This window comes from Neopelma chrysocephalum, unplaced genomic scaffold (assembly GCF_003984885.1).
Source record: "Neopelma chrysocephalum unplaced genomic scaffold, ASM398488v2 Primary Assembly neopelma1_78, whole genome shotgun sequence".
NCBI lineage: Eukaryota > Metazoa > Chordata > Aves > Passeriformes > Pipridae > Neopelma > Neopelma chrysocephalum.
In genome coordinates, this window is record NW_020897739.1 from 2279249 (window position 1) to 2288403 (window position 9155).

The window sequence follows — 9155 nt, forward strand, 5'->3', positions numbered from 1 at the left end:
GTGTGGGCACTGTTCCCCCTGTTCCCACTGTCCCTGCCAGGCTGGGCAGGTGAGGGGCTCCAGGAGCTGTGGGCTGGGGAAGTTTTCCCCGGCTGTTTGTGACTGGCAGCTGCTCCGGGGTTTCTCCATGAGGGCTCCAGGGGCTGCCACGAGGGACACGATGCCACAGTCCACGGAGGGTTTGTTTCACTGCTACAAGAGAAATGTTTGGTAGCCAAATTTCCTATATGGCACTTTCCAACTATTCTGCCTTTTTTTTTTCCCACCCCCCATGACAACGCAGCAATTTGTCATTCAACTCTGTTTCCCAACATAACCACTTTTAATTCACACTACTGGCTGTTAGCTTTATTTAAAATATTATGAGACTTTCAATAATGAGATAAAAAGTATTTCAGAAAAAGAGTTTGTAAAGCCATAGCATGTGGCAGAATTTGTCCTCCTATGTTACAGAGCTTAATCCCAAACCTTGCATTATTCTTGGATAATTTAAACCTTTTTAAGTTGGGTACAGCCCTTGATAGCTGTTGGACAAAAGCTGATGACATCTGTAACCGCTAGATAGCTCTCTTCTCTTTAACAACCAGAGTTATTATAATCTATTTAGGAAAAAAGTCAAACATTCACCATGTACTAGATTGTTCTACATTGTTCCTAAATTAATGCCCTACAATTTAAACCCTAATTCTTGTACCATCCATATCATCCTCATCCATATCATCCTTATCTATTTGCCAGCTCAGAGGTTAAATGAAGCAACAATTATGTTACATTCCCTTAAATCATAATAATTTGAAAAAGTAAAACACATGGGGTAGTGAAAGAAGGAGATGCAGTCTTGAGATATCTCAGACTACACAAATATTGTCAAATAACCATTATTGCCATGTTAAAATAAGCATTCAACCCCCAAACTCCCAGACCTGAATATTGAAGCAATTATTTCTCTTCTAACGTGGTTTTTGAAAACTGTGACAAAAATTCAGAATAAGAAAGTCCTAATAATCAAAATGCACATTTGCCTTGGGTTTAACTTACTTTCTTCTCTATCACTTCTCCTGTAGGAGCTTTAATGGAGAAATCCATAAATGACTGGCTCAGAAACAGAAAAGCTCCATTGGAAAGAATGCCAAAAACCTGGCCAGAGGCAGGACTTCCGTTGGGAACTCAATATACATGTGCACAAAACACAGGATAACCACTCCACCTGCAAAGGCTACGTAGGCAATTCTGTAGTAGTTCAAGTAGTTTCCATTCTTACAGTTTAGTTGCAATGTGCTTTGGGGAATGGGATTGCCTCAATTCCTGCAATTTAACCACTCATAACTAAGGTCGTCAGCAGCACCTGAACATTTCACTTAGAAATTCCATCCATCTTCATTAGTAAACAAAAGTGGTTTTTCGCCATTTCAAATACAATCCTAAATAGTGAAATAGTGGCTTAAAACTTGCAATTATTACTCACTGGGGTTCTGCAAACACTGGTGTCTCAATTATCTTTTTCCACAGAACCACTAATAAGACCATTGTCTATCTCTATACAAATAACAGACAGTAAGGACCTCATCAGAAATGAGCATGTGTATTATCCAGTTTCAACACTTCATTTTGCAGACTTACTCCCTTCCTGTGTAATTTGCAGTGATGTTTAGCTGGCTTCCCAAATGGCTCAGTGTCCACTTTGCCTAACTAGCTTCAGTTTTTTCCAGAATTTAATTGTTCCAGCAAAATCACTTTGCTGATATATAGCCCAAACCTCTCTTTTTCTGTGTTTCTATGTGAAACCACATTTCTGAGTAAATACAGTGACAGAGACACAGCAAAATGCCTGCAGAGGAGAAACAACATCTCCAACAGCTGAACTGAGAGAAGCTAATTCACTAATATTTCATAGAATGTGTCACCCAAAAGCATTGGAAAAGAAATAAATCACCACAATTCATACGCTCTGCTGTTGCTCCGTCCATTCTCAGTACCAAGACCTTCAATATTCCCTCATAAGAAAGTTAACAAAACTTAGTGTGCCTCAAACATATGAGGCCAACATTACCTGTATGCTTTAAAGCTCCCGTTTTGTTGATCAGCAAGCCTGTAGATTGGCTGGTCCATAAATTACTATATTTGTTTTCACTCTTCAAATACAGCATATCTCTGGGTTTGATGCAGTGATTCCTGAAATAAAATTTACCTTGGTTGTAAGAGCAGAAATGTATTGCTGAGCTGCCGTAAAAGTTGTTCTATGATATCTTTTGCTTTGTTCACAAAAAAAAAAAAAAATAAAAAAACCCAAACAAAAAGAAGGATAGCAGTGATTTTATCATGAAGACAAGACCCCCCAATGCACAGGCACGGGAATGCTATTTATTAATGTGAAAATCCAGTGCCATGACAGGAACAGTCACAGGCTCCCAGTTTCAGTGTCCGTGCAGAGGTTTAGGTACAGCTGGTCCTGTCTCAAGTGGGGTCAGCTCTGCTCCTGTTTTAATGATTCCATGGTGGTACTTTAACATCTACCTTTTTTTGACACAAGGAACTGCAGCACTGATATCTAGAGATAAGATCAGTGCCCATCAGATGTTGCTGGGGATATCTTCCCACAAACTATCGACCTGTTTTTGCCACTCAGAGGACTCACAGTACCATTACCTATTCAGCAAGGCAACACTAGCATTCATTATAAGCATTTACTCCAGCAACAGCCATCTTTGAGAGACTTCAAGGTCAATTTTTGATGGATTAGCTGCAATATTAGAGCAGATGCAGAATGTTTAAAGTTTAAAAGTATTATTGCGCTGTGGTCTTGCAATACATTAGGAACACATTGTCGTAACAATTTCTCCCAGATTCCATTAGGGATGTGGGTTATAAAATATTTCTAATTACAAGTGGGACTATGTATGTAGCCAGCTTTCTTCCTCTCAGACACACCAGCAGAGCAGGCTGATGTGATACAGCCTCTACCCTTGACAAATTCGTGCCTGTCACAGAGGTTTCTTACAGTGATGGACGGACTTAAGACAACAATGCAGCCAAAGACCAAGTTATGATTTTTCATATTTGATATGTCTTCATTTCCTCTTTCTTACTCCTGCCCCCCCAGGGATTCTGCAGATCCAGTAGGAGATTGCTCACCTGCAATACAAAACCCAGGGTTCTCCACCTACGAACTCTATTTATTGATGTCACTTCTGTGAAAGCTCTGGGGGTGGTTGCTTACATTCCACCCCCACCACTAATCCCTTCCTCATATCCTTACCCTGTCCTAGCTACTGCATCACTCCTTTTCCCAGCCGCCTTTCTTTTTTCTCCCCTTTGCAAACATGCCTGAAATAATAACCAGTGGAAGTAAACCATCCCTCCTGAGCAATGTTTGAATGCACATACTCAGTTATTGTCAACGCAATAGCCTTTAGCACACTGAGAATTACCCAACTGAAAGCTGTCAGTCAGCTTTTAAAGGAGTAAATGATCTACAGTTAACAATAGTAAGCAAACAAAAGGAAAAATGTAGAACAAGCTACTGTATGGAATTGGTTGCTTTTATAGTGCTTAAAGGAACTCTTTTTTTTTTTTAATGTAAACAGCACTGGCACAAAGCATCTCTGTTGTAGTGCCAGAGGTATAAGGAATTCAGTGTCCTGTCTACAAAACCAGGCATTACCTCGTCATTAAATAAAGCTGTCCTTAACTGTGGGGTCAAACAAAAATTTAGTTCTTCAGTTCCTTGTGTGGACTGAGGGAGCAAAGGTGTAAAAAGAGACCAAGTTCCTTTCCATTACACCACAAGTGCTGTCTGTGGTTAAGGAGATGGCACTGAACAACTGGTACAAAAAGACTGCAAATCACCAAAATCAGGGGAGGTCACAGGTGTGCAGCATCCTGACAAGACAGGTGTTTTTCAAGCTATCAAGCACAGGACAGCTTCAGAAGCATCCAAATAGCTCCAAGCACATGAAAACAAACCACATCATACGTGTTTTATTCTTCAGGAAAACTTTTGTTTAAAACCATTATGGACTCCTGTGGATCCCTTGCAAGAGTTTCCTAAGGGGAGGTCCATTCTCTGCTTCATGGCTAAAACCAGCTGTTCCCAAGGCTGATATAGCATTAGTCCTCTCTTTTGACTCAAGTGCTCATATCTTTCAAATATATACAGATTATCCTTATATCCCACTGTTTGGGAAATAGTTTTTACAAATCATTTTCACACATCAGTTCGCTCAGTCTCCACATAATTTTTGGCTTTGTCCTCAAAATCTCAGAGCTGCAGAGAATTTCCAAATTCAGAGCTCCAAAGCAATTCTGAAAATTGTGAACATCAATTAAATTGTAAAATGTTTCAGAGATAGAAATTGCCTTTTATCTAGAGGCAGCCTCAATACAAAGAGTAGCCACCCTGTCATGACATAAAGCACCACTTGCAGTTCCTCTGCAGCAATTGCACCTGAAAAGCACAACACAGCAGGTGGTGCAGCTGTAATAAAAATCTTTAATTTCACTTGCAAGCCACAAAATAAGTTTGGTTTTCAAACAAAATAAACTTTATCAAGAAACCAGCCCTTCCATTGCAAAAGCCACCATATACCCATTATTAATTGCATAGGATTAGATCATCAAGGCCTTCTCTAAAGCTGAGCTCAGCCCAGCCAGTGCAATGTCTTGCTTTGTTTGCACATACCATGTCTGCAAGTCTGCTAAGCCTAGTCTCACAAAGCAAACAACACATTGCATATCTGTTTATAAAGTATAAAAATAAGAACCTAGGGAATGAACTGGTAGTTACTGCTTAAGAAACAATAGCTCTCTCTGTCCTCAGCACGGTGACACTTCATAAACACCCTCTTCTTTTCAAGGAAGAAAAACCAATGCCCTGCAGGCCCAGAGGGAGGGCAAAGATAATGCCAGAGAAAGAAGGCAGATAATGGGAAGACTTTCTCCTGTAGCATTTCTACCATATCATTTATGAGGTGTTTTTTTTTTTAATTAACAGGTACGTTTGACTAGAGTAACAAAACACTAACTAGACTAATGGTCATTGCTTGGTTCAACTCACATGATATATTGCCTGTTGCCCTTAATAAGATTTTCAGTGTAACACCACTCAGGTTTGTTTCTAAGATGTCTCTCTTCTTTCTTCATTCAACATCTTCTGGCAATCAAACCCTGGTGCCTCACACTGCTAAAAGTTTTACAACGTTTTCAGGACTGTGGTTGACTTAAAATTTTCTTATCATATCATAGTAGGTGTAAGAAAGCTCATTTGGCATAATTTGTCACCTGAGAATGTAAAAATAGGTCACACCAATAAAAAAAGTGTGAGATGCTTCCCTATAAACATGAGTACATCCAGGCAGAGAACCATGGGCAGCTATCAATTATTTAAGGGAAAATCTGCCTGGAGACAGCCATGCCAAGCACCTGAATCCACTTTAATGGTGGAAGTAGACACATCTGCCTGGGGACTTCAAACCCTTTATGAGTAACACTCATGATACACAAACAGAGAGCAAACCCTGAGGAAGGCTGTAGTGAGTGAGGGGGGTCTGGGGGAGCTCAGCCTGCTGTGGCTGCTCTGGGTTAGCGATGCACAGGACACATAGTGAAAAATCAGGACTTCCAAGGGGTCTGGCCTAAGTTAACATTTCCGTGTCACAACTGCTTGCTTTAAGAGTGCTCACATTAAAAGGCCTAATGAAAAGTTAAGTGAGTAATATTGAAGGCTGGAAAAAGTCCTCCTTTTGACAAACTGATTAACTAGGAAGCCTCCACCAGCCCTTCTTGGATGCACTCCCAGGAAAGTCTCTCGTGTTCCAGCTATTCCTCATCCTAGATAAATAAATGAACACAAAACGTTACTCAAACATGGAGAAAGTTGTTTTCAACAATTGATAGGAAGAGTTTTGATAACGGTGTAGTTCATATTAAAAATACAAATATCTCAGCATTGAAAGAGAGGACGTCATTTCACATGCTGTATTTGCTCTCAGCTTAACAGACCATTTCAAAGTCATTTTGAAAAGCAGATGGGAGTATGGGATACTGCAGAAAACCTTGCTTTTAAAATAATTTTTTCCCTCTGTCAACATTACTTCACAATAACTTGTGAAGTTTATGGAAAACAAGTTATTTCAAGCGATCAGTTTGAAAATATTCAAATCAATTCACATTTCTGTGTTTTTATAGGATATAAAACTTTCTTTTCCATGAGGTATTGTACTTGTTACCTGGAAGCACAAGCTGCATCAACATTTGTCCAAAAGACAACTGTCAAAGCAAAAGGAAACCACACATACCACCCAAACAAATTGCAATTACAGAAACTTGGAGGCAAAAGCTGCACAAGATGAAAATTGGGAGGGGGGGGAGTGAGACACACAAAAAAGGATTTAATGGGAAACAAAACAGGAAAGACTAGAGAAAAGGAAAAGAAAGAAGTGAACACTTAGAAGAAAAGAGAGCTCTGGCAATTCACAAGCAGAATGCCTGACAGGAGAGAAGTAGAAAATTTGGCAGCAGAACTTGAAAGAAAAGCCCCAGTGGGACTGAGACTGGGAGGAGATGAGGAGAGGCAAAGAGAGAAGGAGAAAAGGGGAGGGACAGATGAGCTGCAGTGTTGTCTGGCCACAACACAAAACCCTTCCCAGCCACATGTGTTGTCATGGCTGGCAGGCAATGCAGATAAATACAGTTCCTCAAGATTTGTGCAGGCACCAGTTAGTGGGGTGAAAGCATCTGCAGTCCTTTTAGAAGAACCCAAATGAAGTTAGAATAGGAGGGTTTTATTATGATTATGTCTCTAATTTTAGAGCTGCAACAATGGCCTAGGTCTATTTGATGGCCCTGCTCTTATTCTGGTGCTTTCCCACTCTCTGCTCTTCTGTGTATCACTGGCATGGCCAGAGCAGGCAGATGCAGAGTCTCTTGCCATTAGCTCCTGCTCAGAATTCACATTGGAATGGAGGAGTCCTGCTTACACAGAGTGGGCTGGAGGGTACTGGCTCTGCCAAAATGCCCAACAGCAAAATTGGTGTGCAATGGGTTCTCACAAGTGGAAACTGCAAAGGGTGGAGAGAGCCGGGACGTGGGTTCCTTTACCAGGAAATTTAAACTTTCCAACCCCAACAGTCCATAATGCACATAAGAGAGAGATCAAGCTGAATGGCCAGGGATGAATCTATGGGATTCTGGTAGTAACCAGCTTCATATGGGCCTCCAAGGGATGCTGAGTATCTAAGGGGTGAAGAGCTACAGGTAGCCAGCCTTTCCCTAAACACAGAGGTCAGGCTTGTTGCTACCATTATCCCTTGCCTGGATGCCTTTGGAGGATTTTATTCCCAGAAGTATTTTTTCCTCCTGTGTAGTTCAGTAGCCCTAAGGACATGCTGTTTCTCTCTGCCACAGTATAATGGTGGAAATTACATCTCCATTACAGCTCATAAAAATCTAGATGTGTTATGAGCAAATATTCCTGTAACTCCACCAGAAAGAATTGTTCTCTTCCTGGCTCCTCTTCAGCACTCGATGGATAACAGGGCCAGGCTGCCTCTTCTGAGCACAAGAGATACCGACAGAGCTCTTGGTCAGGTACCACAAAAACTTCTGCCCGAACTGAACCAAGAAATGCAAGGAAAAGGGAAAGAAACATTGGTAAAGTCTTCTTTGGCTCTTTCCAGGAGAGCTGACAAGGCTGAGTGACCGTAGGCTGAGCAAGTTGGCAAGGAAAGAACAATGTTTTTCAAGCTGGACTCTGTAGCCAAGTCTGATGGGTAGCATAACATACTGTATAGCCTCCAGCCAGAATGAAATCCAGAAAATAAATTAAAAAAAAATAAAAAAACCCCACCAACAAATCACAGCATGCACTCATCAAATCTATTCATACATTCAGGGCTGACTGCATAATCAAAGGAAAATTACTTCATTGGGCTCACTGCCCAACAACAGGCTGGAAAGGGTGAGACTTCATTTCTTGGATTAATTGCAGGCAATAGGGATGACATCTCTAACCCCATAAAGCTGATATTCCTTGAATGGTTTATGATGACCATTTTGTTTACCATAACCCTGGAAATGCAACACAAAGGAAATCCAGAAAATAAATGATGCTGCCATCATGTAGCAACTGCACATTTAAGAAGGAAGACTTTCCCTGCCTTGAAACATAGCCAACATTTTATATTTGCAAAATTATTTTCCAGTCCACAACGCCTGTCCTGGTTCAACAGGCATCTGTGTTTTAACCTCCATACCCTTTCATCTTATGACTGTTATTTAAGTTCTAATAAATTAGAGTGTTTAGAGCAAACTTTGACTCCTTGGCTGAGGCAATGCCATTAAGCAAGTGCTCTCCTTAGGAACGCCCACTGCCTTTCTCCACACTCTGCTCACCCTCAGGAGAGCACAGGCACAAGGCAGAGAGAAGGTGCCAAGTAGTTTCCTCAAGTCAGGGGAAGTATATTCCAGCACTCCTGGGAGATATTTGTCTGCCTTGTTCTTAAGAAACCCCAAAGAAAGAGACTCCACAGCCACCTTGAACTGCTGTCTGTTCTGGGAGATCAGCTCTTCCTGCCACCAAAATGTCTTTTTCCTGCAAACCAGTTCTTGCCCTATGTGGTGGTTTGGGCTAGGCCTTCCTTGGTGACCAGTTTGTAACCAAGGAAGGGTCCAGATTTACCCAGTATTCCCTACGATTTTTACATAAGCCAGACTATAAGAAGAGAGGAGGAGAGGCCTTCACTCTCTTTCCTTCCGGCGGCTTGGAGGTGCAGGTTCCCTGCTGTTGAGTCTGCCGTGTTGGGGAGCGAGGCCTGGCTAGGCCTTGCCGACCTTGGGAGACAGAGGTTGCCGGCGATCGTTCCGGAGCGACTCTCGGTTGTCCCAGGAGAGTAGTGAGATACCTTCTTTGCTAACTCTTTTGTTCTTTAGTTACTAGATCTCGGGCTACTGATTGGGATATATATATATATATATATATATTTTATTTGAGTTTTGTTCCTTTTCCCCTTCCCCTTTCCCTTTCCCTTGTGAAATTGTATATAAGTGTAAATATATTTATATATATCAGTTTGGTTGTCCTCTCTCTCGTTTTCGGGTTTTTCTTAGTTTTTTTTCTCCCTCTTCTCCCTGAGGTTTTTTTTTTTTGTTGGGGGGGGGGG